The sequence below is a fragment of the Eriocheir sinensis genome, chromosome 8 (assembly GCF_024679095.1).
Source record: "Eriocheir sinensis breed Jianghai 21 chromosome 8, ASM2467909v1, whole genome shotgun sequence".
NCBI classification, from domain to species: domain Eukaryota; kingdom Metazoa; phylum Arthropoda; class Malacostraca; order Decapoda; family Varunidae; genus Eriocheir; species Eriocheir sinensis.
In genome coordinates, this window is record NC_066516.1 from 16,187,284 (window position 1) to 16,201,881 (window position 14,598).

At 44.6% G+C, this 14,598-nt stretch overlaps 1 protein-coding gene across 1 annotated transcript in view; it reads right to left on the minus strand.

Moving 5' to 3' along the window:
- The window catches only part of LOC126995601 (homeobox protein caupolican-like), a 149,110-nt gene that overhangs the window by 13,791 nt on the left and 120,721 nt on the right, over positions 1–14,598 (minus strand). The window lies entirely within an intron of this gene.

Below are 14,598 nucleotides of genomic sequence, written 5' to 3' on the forward strand. Positions count from 1 at the left end.
TAGTTATGCCGCCACACCCAATGCAACTACGCATGACAATGGACAGTGGGACCAAATTTATAGTGTTTTTTTTTTATTACTGTCATGCTCGTGGCTTGCTGAGTCACGCTCCGCTATTTAGTACATTCATTGATTCATAAGGTTACGTAAAAAACGTATAGGAGCCTTTATACAAACTGGTATTATTGTTGTGGGTAAAATTCAATCCCGGGTCCATGTTAGTTTCTGTTTAGTTTAGTTTCTAGTTCTTGGATGAGAGTTTCGTTTTGGCAAGGTGTAACTGGTGTGAAGAAGACTCCTCTCAACCGCTGGTAAATATATAATAATGCTGACAGAATGTGACAAGGGATCAATAAAAACTTAGCCTTCGTTACATTCTCCCACAGGCAACGGTTGTATTAAACATATTTAGTGCACTAACCATTTTAATTTAGCGTAACAAGGATTATAATGTAGATTAATCTTATTCAGTACTTTGGCTTACGTTATGTCTGAGCTTTCCTCTAAATAACTCATATTTGTTAGAAGTAGTTCATTGTTCTTGTAAGCGAAACATATTTAAGACAGCATGACTTACTCTGCGCTTGTTGAACAAATACGTTATTTTCCGCTATGAACACTCTAAAATACATAGGAATAATAGTGTCTTGATTTATTAGACGCAATGATATTACTGTTGTTTACTAAAGTGCTTTGAAATATTGATCACTTAAAATTTCATAAAAAACACAAGCTATCGTACAAGTAGATATTACTCGTTTTCGTCACAATCTTAACAAAATAAATAGACTGAAGCATATTGAAATGTCACACGGATATAAGCAATATCGTTTGACCACTAAATATAGCGGCAGCATTAAACATTTGGCAGTAACTCCCCGCCCGACGCCTCGCTGCTGGCCATGCACGCGGAGGCTTTACCTTCGTCACGCCTCTTCGGTCCAACAAAACATTGAAAAGCCATCGAGTGCGGCCGATAATTCATGCATGCCTCATATTTATCGCGACATGTATTGTTGATGCCCTTAGCATGTTATTGTATCCCCCGTGAATTATGGACACTTTGACAAAATATTTCAACAGCTTACCTTGTCAAGTTAAGTATTTACCTGTCAAGTGGCTGTGTACTTTATCTCCCTTTTCTTAAAAGATTTTTTTATAATTTTCTGCTTAGCCGTTTTGTTTGTTTGTTTTATTTAACAGTTTGTCAGGATAGTTGTTTTGTGTTTGTGCGTATGAGAAGAGTAAGATAATGTACGTGCGCGTGTGCTTTTTCATATGTAACAAAATTATGCAAAAAGAAACATCGTATCAGCTTACGTAGGTTAAGTTAGTACATACACCAGAAGCAGGCAGGCAGGCAGATATGCAGGTAGGTAAGCAGCACATACGTAAGCAGGTGAAAAGTTCCCCACTCGATGACATATTTTGCTTTACTTGGCAACGTGTGGCTCGTAAAGGTACACTGTCACCTCAGATTGCAGCGACCGTGGGAATGAGGGACGCAACATCCGAGGGGCGAACTACCGAACACAGATGGACATGAACTTAATTTTTTCCCCTTCCCTCCTCGCCCACACATCCATAACTAGCAGCCCAGTGTTTTCTTTTTCTTTTCTTTTTTCATTCTTTTATCTCATCGTTTTTGTTGTCTTCGTTTTTTTTTTTTTTTTTTTTTTTAAGAGGGGTAAAGGAGATGGTGAGAAGAGAAGGTAGTGCTGGTGAGGGAATGGCGGGGGGAGGAGAGGAGAGCGTTTTGTTAAGGAGGTGGTGATGAGGATGAAGGCTGAAGGTGGCGATAGGTGGTGATGAGGGGTGAAGGTGATGAGAGGCTGAGGGCGGGTGGACGGTTGAAGTGAGAGAAGGAGTGGGGATCACGGTGAGGGAGGGGGGAGAAAGGGTGTCGCCATGGAGGAGACAGAAGGGTGTAGGTGTGAGGGAGATAAAAGGTGCTGGGGTGAGGGAGATAAAAGGTAGTTAGGTAAGGAAGGAAACATAGGACCTGGAATGAGGGAGGAAAAGGTGGTTGGATGAGGGAGGAAAGACAGGTATTAGGGTGAGGGAGATAGAATATGGTTTGGGTGAGGGAGAAAGAGGATGGTGAGGTGAGGGAAGAGACAGAGAGTGGATGGAGTGAGGGAAGAAAGATAGGTATTGGGGTGAGGGAGACAGGAGATGGTTGAGGTGGAGGAGACAAGGTGGCCGGGGTGAGGGAGACAAAGGGTGTTCGGGGTGAGGGCGACGTGTGGACAGATAGAGCAGATCCGTTAGGTGGCCAGGGGATGACACGCGCCTGTGGCAGTGGTGTTGGCAGTGTTTTTCTAAGATGTTTGTCGCGCCGGTGAGTGAGTCGAGGAGGAGGTGGCGGCGGTGTTTCGCTCGGCTAGGTTGTCGGGCGGGATGCTGGGAAGGTTTTTTCTTTTGGCTGTGTTAGGGGGATGATAGGATGTGTGGGGGTTGGGGCAGTGGGTGGGGAGGGGGGAGTTGGTGTGGGTGTGAGTGGGTGTGTGGCTGTAAGTAGACGAAGAAAGAAAGGGTTGGAAAATACCTACACACATAAGTTCACGAAGGAGGTAGTCCGCAGAGACGCAGGAAAAGTGGGCATTGTGTGTGTGTGTGTGTGTGTGTGTGTGTGTGTGTGTGTGTGTGTGTGTGTGTGTGTGTGTGTGTATTTAAACAGTGAAGAAAAGATTTTCTCATTGTCAGCTTTGAAGAACAAGTGAATTTTCAAATAATGAAAAATATTAATATTATATAAAAATGTAATCTTGTTTTTACATCATCAATTCCAGCGATGAAAAAATTACGCAAGGAAAAATAAGATGTGAAAATTGGTGTACAGAGGGACAAACAAACGAATATGAAAAAGGAGGACGAGGAGGAGGAGAGAGGAAAAGGAGGACTAGGTGGTAGGAAGGAAAGGAATATAAAGGCAAAGGCGGAACGACACACACACACACACACACACACACACACACACACACACACACACACACACACACACACACACACACACACACACACACGACTCCCTTTTGACCCGCTGACGGACGAACCTAATCTGTCGTCCCCCCGAGAGTGTTCCCCTGTGGCACTCCTCCTCCTCCTTCATCTATTCTGTCCTGTTCTACCACACGTAGATTACTAGTAGTAGCGGTAGTAAACAGACACCCTCCCCATAGACCGATAGGTCTTCTGGTGTCTGTTCTTCCTATGTATTCCTATGTATTCCTCCTCCTCCTCCTCCTCCTCCTCCTCCTCTTCCTAGCCATCTCTGTTTACTCAGCCCCATCATACAGTTCACAGTTCACACTCACATCTCCGTTACACATTCTCGCCTCACACCCCTCCTCCTCCTCCTCCTCCTCCTCCTCCTCCTCCTCCTCCTCCTCTCTCTCTCTTGTATCTCTCTCTCTCTCTCCTCTCTCTCTCTCTCTCTCTCGCGCTAACTCCCACTCTCTCAGTCTCTCTCTCTCTCTATCTCTCTCTCTCTCTCTCTCTCTCTCTCTCTCTCTCTCTCTCTCTCTCTCTCTCTCTCTCTCAGCTAAGTGGCACTGTCTCTCTCTATCTCCGTCGCCGTCTCTCTCTCGTTCTCTGTCTCCCGGGAAGGCGATAAAACAACATGGCTGCGAGTTCACTTATCTCTCGAAAACGACTCGGACTGACGGGTTTACGGCGCACTCTCTCACCCTGATCATGTTTTTGCTGCTACAGGACAAGTCAGCGAGGTGCCCCCGATTCGCTCCTCCTCACACGACGTCCTCACCCCCCCCCCCCCCCACCTCCCGATTCACTTCTCACACTTCGTCCTCACACTCCCTCACTTCTTCAGCCGATCCCCCTCCTCACTCCTCGTGGCCCTTGATCGGTTTTCTACAGTATTTTTAAACTTCCCCCTTTCCCTATTCTTTTATTTTTATTTTTGGTTGTTTATTCGTTTATTTGTCTTGTCAAAATTTTGTTCGTGTGTTCTGTTTATTTTTAGTTTTGTCGTTGATATGTTTCCTGGTCCTTATTCCGCTCTTTTTCTCCTTCCATTCTTCCTTTCCGTGTATGTTTTATTTCTTCTTTGTTTTCCTCGTTTTTCAATCTTTCTTCCTTCATTTTGCATACATTTCTCATTATTTTCCGTTTTCCAATCACCCACCTTGGCTCTGTTAGAGGGTATGTTCAGAAATAATATCGCCTTTTGTGAAACGTGAATCGATTTCATCCTGCGTTGTTTCCTGTGATGCAATTAGTCAGTCAGTTAGTCATCTATATATTCAGTCAGTCAGTCAATCGTTCAGTGACTGTTGACCTCCTTGTGAACCGGTCCGTCTGTCGCGGTTGTCTGTAATGCTTTGAATTTTCTTAGGAGAGCGTTAGTGTAAGTGAATGATTTGGTTTGATACTGTAAGCCGGTGAACACTTTTCTCCACGATGGCTCATTTTCGTGTAAAGGTATAACTTATTGAAGGCGTATACTATGTAAGGGTCTTGACTGACTTTGAACCTTCACCATTCATTCATTCATTCATTCATTAACATTGTGTGGTGCGTTCTATGTAGCGCCGAATATCCCTGAATGTCAGCAGCGAAATTCACATGTGTAGATTAACTAAATATAAGCAGTAATCGTCTTTCTTATTCTTCCGTCAGTCAGTCCTACAGGTATACCAAAATAATTCAATGGCTCTATTGCAAATCTTAGGGAGCAAGGAAAGGAAATTCGGCACAAAAAAAATAATGTTATGGAATAGTTTACATTAATCATACTACACAGCCACAATTGTATTAGTTATGCTGTTCTTCCTTTTTACATTCATCAATATTTCTAAAGCGCGACTCCTAGACTGGATGATTGCGTTGTGTCTTTAGAATAAGCAAACGAAGGGCGAAAGTAAGAAATTCAAGGAAGATAAAGAGCGGTAATCAGGTTGTCTCGGGATATTCCGTGTCTCGTGGCAGGGGATACATCTCACACACACCGGATCAGAGAGCGCCGCGCACCTGCCCGGCTACTTCTTCATCTTCCTGTTTACCTGTTATGACGCGACTCACCTGGGCAGCTTGAGGACTTTGCTCTCTTGCTCTGCCACATGATCCCCTCGCCACCCTTCACACATTTTTTTTTTTCCTTAGCAAAATCAGACTGTCCTCCTTTCCTTGGATTTATTTATTCTTCCTTTCCTGATTTCCTTCCTTCCTTTTCTTTCACTTTGTTTTCTATCATTCAGCTTGTCTGCATATACTTTTTGATGTAGATATCTTTCATTTATAACACAAACAAACTAGTTCCCATAAAAACTACCCATATAACTAATGAACTTCGGAATTTTGGTAACTAGGTTGTTTTAAGATGTCCTCAACGATGGCTTATTTTGTGTGACTCATTTTGTTTACAGGAGAAAAAAAAGTTTCAGAAGTGGTAAAGTTGTGTGTCGCAGGAACGTTAATCGACCACACGTTGAATCGAACCTCATTTAGCAACTCGCGTGAATGTGATGTACAGTCCGTCATAAGGTTGATTCCCTCGTTACTCATTTATTCATCAGGTCCATTTTTTTCTCTCTCTCCCTCTCTCCAGCTAGACGCACCTATGCATGTATATCGATCGGAGCTAAAGAGTACCGATTAAATTCACTGCCAAGGTCTTGAAAAATGGCCCCCCTTTGTTGACCAAGTATAAGTTTTTTTCTGTTCCTTCATTTTTCTTCTCCTTTTCTCCTTTCCTCCCTTCTTTCCTTCTTGCCTGCCGTGCACCACCAACCATGCATGCACTAACTCACCACCATCTACATCATTAACCTAACCACTGTCACCACCTTCACAGTCATCCTCACCACCACCACCACCATACCATCACCACCACCTGGCCACGTGATTGGGGTGTTCACGTCTCCAACTCTTTTTTTTTTTTTTCTTCTTCTTCCTTCTTTTGACTCTCAGCTTAAGTGGGTTGCTGAGAAATTGCTGCCCCGCGGAGGAAGATTCTTGGCTTCGGTCCGAGTCACTGTACTGTTAGGCGGAGGAGTGACAATGGTGGCGTTCAGTGCCAGACGAGGGAACAAGCCAATTAGCCTGTTGTTGTGTCTGTTGTACAAGCCGAGTCCGTGGGAAAGGCGGCGGCGAAACGAAATGCAACTGTTTAAAAGGGTATTGATTGCTGTGTTCATTTGTATTTTCTTATTCATTTGTTTATTTGTTTGTTTATTTATATTATGACTTTTATGATTGCATATTTAAGCGTACTAATTCCGTTTTGTTGATACGAAGATGAATAAACTTTGGCAATCTAATCGTCCCTGATACACTATTTACGAAAATATTCATATCAAATAGCGTTCCTGGGAGGCGAGCAATGGACGCGAACGCCTAAATCATGAAGCAAATGAAGAATCAACAAGCAAACGATGCTTTCTATTAGTTACGACAACACCATTCCGCTTTACGACTCGCAACGCAAAACGGAACAAAAATATTTACATCGAACTATTAATTAAAAATGGCTTTTGCCCGGAAGCGATTTAAAATGGAACAACAAATATCGCTAAACATGAGCCGATTGTTCAGATAAATCAGCCGGGGCCGATACATTTTTTTACTACAGCGAGGCATGAGTTTAGAGAACAGTCGATTGTATGCACGACCCATCGCATCGTTTCTCGTAACTATCAAGAACTGAATGCCAACTAAGAAAAAAATAGACAACATTTAACTAGTGTATAAAAAGATATTTCCCTTACCCCTTCGAGACAACATTTCCCCCCAAAAAATAATCTAACGAAAAATCTGTAATTATTTTTCTATTATATGTTAGGGTTTCGTTTTTGTCAACTATTTCTATCCGCAACACACACACACACACACACACACACACACACACACACACACACACACACACACACACACACACACACACACAGGCCCCTCCCCCTCTTTCCGCCACTCTTAGTTGTACATTTAGTGCCAAAACATCCTCTCCAGATTTAGGAAGATTAAGTGACCAGGAAGTGACACCGCGAATCTAATATAATAATAATAAGGATAATAAAAATAATAATGATAATGTTAATAATGAGAGTAATAATGATGATGATGATAATTATACGGTACAAAGAAAAAGTGTGTGAATGTGAGGCCTTTTGATCTAATTTTGATGTCTTTTATTTTTCATCGTGCTGCTGCCAAGTTCGTTCCCCTCGTTTCAAGCACACGAACATGTTTCTATGTCATAAGATCGATATTAAATCCTAGTATCCAACACAGAAGACGTGTCGCATTAATCTGCGTGCATTATTTAACAGTTAACGAAGTAATTAACAATAGAAAACCCGTCGTCACGTATAAAAATAAATTAGTGGAAAAGATATTCAATTAGAAGCCGAGAAATCTTATTGCCTGACATCCAGATCATTAAAACCATACAATTAGGAACATTAACTTTATGGAGTCGTCACGAGAGGGCGCCAAAGAGGGCCAGACACATTAGATAACCCGCTACTAATAATATGTAACCACGCTCCCTTCACCCCTTAACCCTAACCCCTCTACGCCCCACTTAACCCTTCCCCCATAAAACCCCTTCCCTTATCTATACACCACGTACCCTTCCCTCCTCATAACCTTCCCCATTAACCTCTCAGTATTACACCTTTCCCTTAACCTTTCACCCCTTTATTTAGAAACCACGCACCCTCCTCCTCATAACCTTCCCCCATTAGCCCAACCCCTCCCCATTACACCTCCCCTTAACCCTCTTTTCGATAGGTGCCAGACCAATATATCATTCCATTCATCAGTCATCAGTTTCTCCTCCGGTCCCCCTCAAGTCCCCAGTCCTAGTCTCGGCCTCTGAAAAACGAATGCGTGGTGGAGGGAGAGGAAAAAAAGGAGCTTATTAAGGGAGGGTATCAGCGAGGGCGTGTCTGCCTAATGGGATGTGCAGGTCCCCGGGTCGCGATGAGCTAATTATCAGTGAGCAGGTTCGTGTGAGGTGTTACTCGGGACGCCCAGATGCAATTAGGGATTAGTTAGGGAAGTAGTAAGTTGAGTTAGGTGATTATGGATGTGCCTCCGCGTCCCCACCTGCCTTAGTTACGCCCTTACCTGTTGGAGGGGCGAGGTGGTATCGTTCCCAGGTGAGTTTGAGGTGTGTAATGAGATAGCGTCAAATAAAATGTGGATTAGCTGGCCTCTGCGAATACCTGGACGGCTTTCGGATATGGGTGAAGGTTGTTTTGAAGCGGAGGAGAATATTGAAGACTATGTGGTTGTTATATTCCACACAATAATGAAAGATAAACAGGACAACATATGAATTTCCTGCTGTCTTAGATTTGATTTCATTTATTCATTCACGTAAAGTATGCAGACGCGGCTAGCTCTCTCAGAGTTTTTATTGAATATTGTGTTTTTTTTCAACTACTTATGATTCAGTTCTTCTTAACGTAGGAGCGCAAAATAACCTTCAGGGGACGATACACAAACATTCAGTGACCCTTTTATGCCACTCCTCTTTCTTGTATCCTTTCTGGCATGGGTTTTTTTTCTCTGGGAAGGGAGAGATAGTCAATCCGGGGCGGGGCTGTAACGTTAGGAAAGGACGGTGAATAGCTGGTCGGGCTGGGCGGGGTGGTAAGGGGCAGAAACGTAAGGTCGAAATGGAGAAGAAGAGGCGCCAGGGGACTGTGCTCTGAGCCGCTTTGTGTGTCTGATCCTTGTCGCCACTCACGGGGAGGTCGGCTAATCGGGGAGCGCCGCGCCGACTCGCTTTCTGTGGCTCCTCCGCGGCACTGAACTGTCACCCGCGAGCCTCCGAGAATCTTGTCAAATCCTTACTTAAGCCCCGGAGATGAAAAGGACATTCCGATCGTGCCCTTCAGTTGTATGCCTCCCGTGACCGGTCGAGGGCAAGGGAGAGAAAATGGGAGGCGCGGAAAACTGGGACATCAATAGAGAAACAAAGAGAAGTGTAAGGTTGGATCTATGAGCTGTAGGGGTGGGGTGTAATCTGTTCCCCTTCTCCTCCTCCTCCTCCTCTTCCTCCCCCTTCCTCCTGCATCTCCCTCAACTATCAGACTTGCCTTGTGGCGTTTGTGAGTGTATGTGTGGGGGGGCCACTATAAATCTCTCTCTCTCTCTCTCTCTCTCTCTCTCTCTCTCTCTCTCTCTCTCTCTCTTTCTCTCTCTCTCTCTCTCTCTCTCTCATTCACGAAAAACTTGTCACACCCTAACAAAACAAGGTACTGGGTGGCTTATCCTTCTCGTGTGTGTGTGTGTGTGTGTGTGTGTGTGTGTGTGTGTGTGTGTGTGTGTGCACGTAATCTCACAGGTAGCGTGCGTGTTAATTGGACGCACACACCTGTTGGTCGACGCGAGACCTGAGAATTACGAACGAGATAAACGAACACGAAAATCCAAGATACATCTTACCTTTGTTTTCCTGATGTCACCCCTTCCTCCCCCCTTTCCCCATCCTCCCTCCCCTCACCTTCCCTCTTTACTCCCCTTTCTTCATAGCTTTCCCTCTAATTAGCCTCACCTTACCTTCTTTGTTCCCCATTTCTTTTCACGCGCCTCCTTTCATGTCCCATTCTTAATTCACCCCTATTCTCTTCCATTTTAAACACCTCCCTTACCTCGCCCTCGTCTCTTTCCTTTCTCTTTCAGCTCTCCCTTTCCTTCCTGTCGCCTCTAATTATTCTTATCATAATTTTACCTCTTCTGTTCCCCTCATACTCTTCCCCTCCCCTTACCGCCTCCATTTTACTTCAACCTCTTTTCCTTTTCTGGTTCTTCTACACACCCTCACTACCCTTGTCCCTCTTCCTTCTCCTTATTAAGCTCCCTTCACCCACACTTGTTCCCACCAGGTGTTTCTACTCCCCACTACCTCCTCGTACCTTTCCTCATACCTACCTTCGTACCTTTCCTCACACTCTCCCCCAGCCCCTCTGTCCCTACTCCCCCCCTCCCCCCTCCAGGCCCCCAGGTGACCTAACATAACCTTCTGTCAGGACTTAAGAAACAGTGTTCATTCATCGAAGTATTTACGTCGGCAGGAAAACATAACAACGGCACTTTTACGAATTCGTGTTTTTGCTTTTCTTGGCCAACTACCCGTACGTGTGTGTGTGTGTGTGTGTGTGTGTGTGTGTGTGTGTGTGTGTGTGTGTGCACGTAAGGTGGTGGACCCTTAGTTTAGAGGTAGCCATGACTAAACTACTGAAGGCGCGCGCACACACACACACACACACACACACACACACACACACACACACACACACACACACACCTATGAATGTATGAACAAAAAAAAAACAAAAAAAACAATTATCCAAAAATAACAGACGTCAAAAATCAACAAAACAAATGTATATATGCAAGAGAGAGAGAGAGAGAGAGAGAGAGAGAGAGAGAGAGAGAGAGAGAGAGAGAGAGAGAGAGAGAGATCCAGTTTAGGTCCGCGGCGGCAAACAGGTTTATTTGTGGGTGATGAGTGATGGATTGTTGTGGCGCGCTGTGTATACACCCGCGTGATGGTGGTGGCGGGGGTGGTAGCGGTGGTGGTGGTGGGTTGTCTACTTATACCCGCCTAGCCCGCTTTTTATCATTCATTATTGCCAGGTTAGCTGAATGTGTCATACTTTCCCGACTCTTCCCATTCTCGTTCTCTCATACCCTCGCTCTCGCTCTCTCGCTCTCCTCTCACTTCTCTCCTTCCTTTTTTATCGGGTTGTTTTTGTCGCATAGTATAAAAAAAGCTGCTCCGATTAGTAAAAGCGAATAAAGAGAGAATATTTGTCGCTGTTTTTCTCTTTAGTTTTAAGAATGATTTAGAATGTCAATCGTATCATATGTTTTTATAATTTTTTATTGTCGATCTTTTTTAGAACTTCAAGTAATATTTTTCATTGTCTTTTTACGTAAAATTATCGTTTCTATTTTATATTATTATTTTATTATTATTTTTTATTATTATCATCATCATCATTATTCTTATTCATTTTTTTTTATTTATTATCAACATCCTCGACACGCACATTACCACAATTGGCTCTCAGACGCTTGCATCTGTCTCCTGTATGTAAAAACGATGATAATAATAATAATAATAATAGCGTGACGACGCCGCGCCCAGGACGACGCGGGTTCGCGCCCCGCCCGGTGACACCATGCTGGGTTTTTTCAGTCACCGCCGAGTGGCCTAAGACTACCCACATGTTGTCCAGAAGACCACTTATCAACCCGGACTCTAGATTCTAGGATCAAAGATGAGCTCCGGGGGACAGCATGAGCCATGCAAGATGGCGCCACTATAAACACTCGCCTGCGCCACAACGGGCTGGGCCCGACCATCAGGCCCTACTAGGCAAGCTTACTGGCGCCACTGGCGAAGACGTAAAAAAAAATAGTAGTAGTAGTAGCATCATCATCATTATCATCATCATCAGCAGCAGCAGCAGCGGTAGCAGCAGCATCAGTGATTTATGTGGACACTAATTAGCTTGTGTCTTGCTTTTTCTGTGGCTCTCTCTCCTCTCTCTCTCTCTCTCTCTCTCTCTCTCTCTCTCTCTCTCTCTCCTCTCTCTACCTCTCTCTCTCTCTCTCTCTCTCTCTCTCTCTCTCTCTCTCTCTCTCTCTCTCTCTCTCTCTCTCTCTCTCTCTCTCTCTCTCTCTCTCTCTCTCTCTCTCTCTCTCTCTCTCTCTCTCTCTCTCTCTCTCTCTCTCTCTCTCTCTCTCTCTCTCTCTCTCTCTCTCTCTCTCTCTCTCTCTCTCTCTCTCTCTCTCTCTCCTACCCACTCACTCACTCACTCACTCTACCCCCGCAACACCTCCCATTCATCACGCCTGTTTACACATCTTTCCCAACAATAACATTTATGTAACACCTCTTCCCACTTGTCCTTCTCTTCCCATCGCTCCTCCTCTTCATCCCTTACCGCCTCCCCTTCCACCCTCCTCCTCTACCCTTGTCCTCTCCCCGTGCTCCTTCTCCTCTTCCTCCCCTCCTTCCCTTTAAGCCAGCGGAGGTAGAAGCAGGTCCTCCGTCAGCGTAATGTATGGTGGCAGACGGAGCAATAAATCCCACTGTTTACGTTGGACGTCGGGGGTGGGTGGGGGCTCCTGAAGGGAAGGTTCCGGAGGGCCGTTCATCATACAGCGGGAGGGATGGGAGGGAGAAACGGGAGGGGAGAGTAGGAAGAAAGAGAGGAATGAATGAATGAAGGAAGGAAGAAGGGAATGAGAGGAGGGAGGGTGCCGAAAAATAAGAAGTGAGAGGAGGAAGAAGGTAAGTAGAGATGCGGAGAAAGGGAGGAAGAAAGGAAGGAAGAAGGGAATGAGAAGAGGATAAGCTCGGAAGGAAAGGAAATGAGAGGAGGAAGAAGGTAAGGAGAGATGCGAAGAAATAGTAGAGGTGAGGAAGAAAGGGAGAGAATAAGGAATGGAGGGAGTAGAGAATGGAGGGAAGGGATTGTATGACCCAGGAAAGGAAAAGGAGAGAGAGAGAGAGAGAGAGAGAGAGAGAGAGAGAGAGAGAGAGAGAGAGAGAGAGAGAGAGAGAGAGAGAGAGAGAGAGAAAGGGAGAGACAAGCGTGTGAGAATGATAAAAGGGAAGGAGAGAGAAAAGGAGGGAGAAGCGTGGTGGGCAAGGCAAAGAAGCTGAAGGAAAGAGAATGGGAGAGAAGAGGGGAGGAGATCGAAGCTGCGGGAGATACGCGGAGGCTGTTTGGAGGGAGGAAATGAATGAATGCCCGGAGAGACAAAAGATGGATCAGGACAGGAGGGGGAAAGGGAGAAGGGAAAAGGTCAACACTGAGAGAGGAAGGGAAGACGGAGGTTTTGGAGGGGAAGAGAAGAAGAAAGTGAGGGAGAAAGGAAAGTATGAAATATAGTTCGAAAAAGTAGGGAAGTAATGGATTAATGAAAATGTATATGAACGTAAAATCTATATGAAAAAATGAAAGAACGATGAGAACAAAACATATGAGATAGAAATGAAAAAACAGAATAAAACAGGGGAATAGAGATTGGATGATGTAAACAGAGGATAAACAAGCGACATAAGGGGAGGAGAAGAATGAACAGGAACATAAGGAAGAGGGAAAAGGAGTAAAAGGATAAGACTTTGGAAGAAGGCAATGAGGAGAGAATGAGAGAGAAGGAAGAAGAGAAGAAGGAGGACGAGGAGGAGGAGGAGGCGACGAGGCAGGCCCGGGTCAGAGCGATAGCGAGAACAAACACAGCTCAGGGAAAACTTTGTCATCCTGTACATTAATTAGAGAACCTTCCTCTCTCGCTCTCTGTCTCTCTCTCCGCCCCTCGCCTCCCTCCCCCCTTCACCCCTTCGCCCCTTTAGAAGCCTCCAGCGCATCAAGACTTATCAGGCCCGAGCCTCTTCTCAAGACTTATAATGTGGCGTCAGATTTGTCTTCATCTTAAGCCACTTCGCTCTCCGCTGGTTGTATTGATGAAGTGTTGATTCTTTCATCTTTCTATTACCCGATTCCTTTCTGCTACATTTTTTTTTCTTTTACTTTCATGTTTCTCCTCAGTTTCCCTTTTTCGGTTTCTTTCTCCTCCTCTTTCTCTTCCCTGTCTCGCTTTCTGTTCTTTTTTTTTTCCTTCTGCTCCTTTTCCATCTCTTTCTACTCCTATTTCTCCTCTCATTTCTCTTCGTTTTATCTATCTATCTGTCTATCATCTATCTATCTATCTATCTATCTATTTTTTTCTCGTTTTATATCCTGTCATATTAATTATACCCCAATTTTTGCTGTTTTATCTGATTTTATTTTTTTCATATTCATATTCTTTTCCTTTTTAATGAGATTTCGACCGTTGGAGTATCCCCCTTCCACACCTCCCTCAAGTCTATGCTTAGCGACTGTCTTATTCCTGTCTTTAAGAACATTCACTCAGCCCCCTTGTTATGCCATGCTGAAAGCCACTTCCTCAGGGCGACACACACAAACACACAATCCAGGAATAGTAATTTGGACTTTACCCGCGCCGAGGGGAAGCAAGCGGGTATAGTCATCTTCCCGCCCGGTGAGATTATGCATTCGGGTGACAGAACGTTTCCCTGCACGAGTTGTGTGCACGAGGCGGCAGGAAGGAGCAGCTGCAGCTCTGTTGTTGGAGTTCGTGTTCTGATCTTGCCAAATTACTTGTTCTCGTCATTGAGTTGGTAATACACAGCTGCCTCGCGTGCGGGAGGAGAGGTGTCGAGCTTCGGGGCTAGTCAGTCAGTCAGTCAGTCTGTCCTCCGCCATTTGGGCTCCTTCACACCTTGCCTGCTCCAGTTTCTCTCGCCGTAGATTAATGTTTCAGAACTTGATTATCTTACTTCAGAGTGAAAATGATTTATTATTTTCTTACTTGCTTTTTATCTCGAGGGGCTTGGCCACGTAGCTTGTTCAAGAAAATGTAATATATTATTGGAACTAATTTGGGTAGTAAGGATTAAGATTTAGTAACATATGAAGATAATGTTCACTTCCCAACCCACCTTGCCACCGAGTTTCTGAACAGGCTGAAGGAAGCATATCACCTTTAGATTGGCCTAACCAAATAGAGACAAAATCTGGAATGCTTGGAGAAGAACAACCC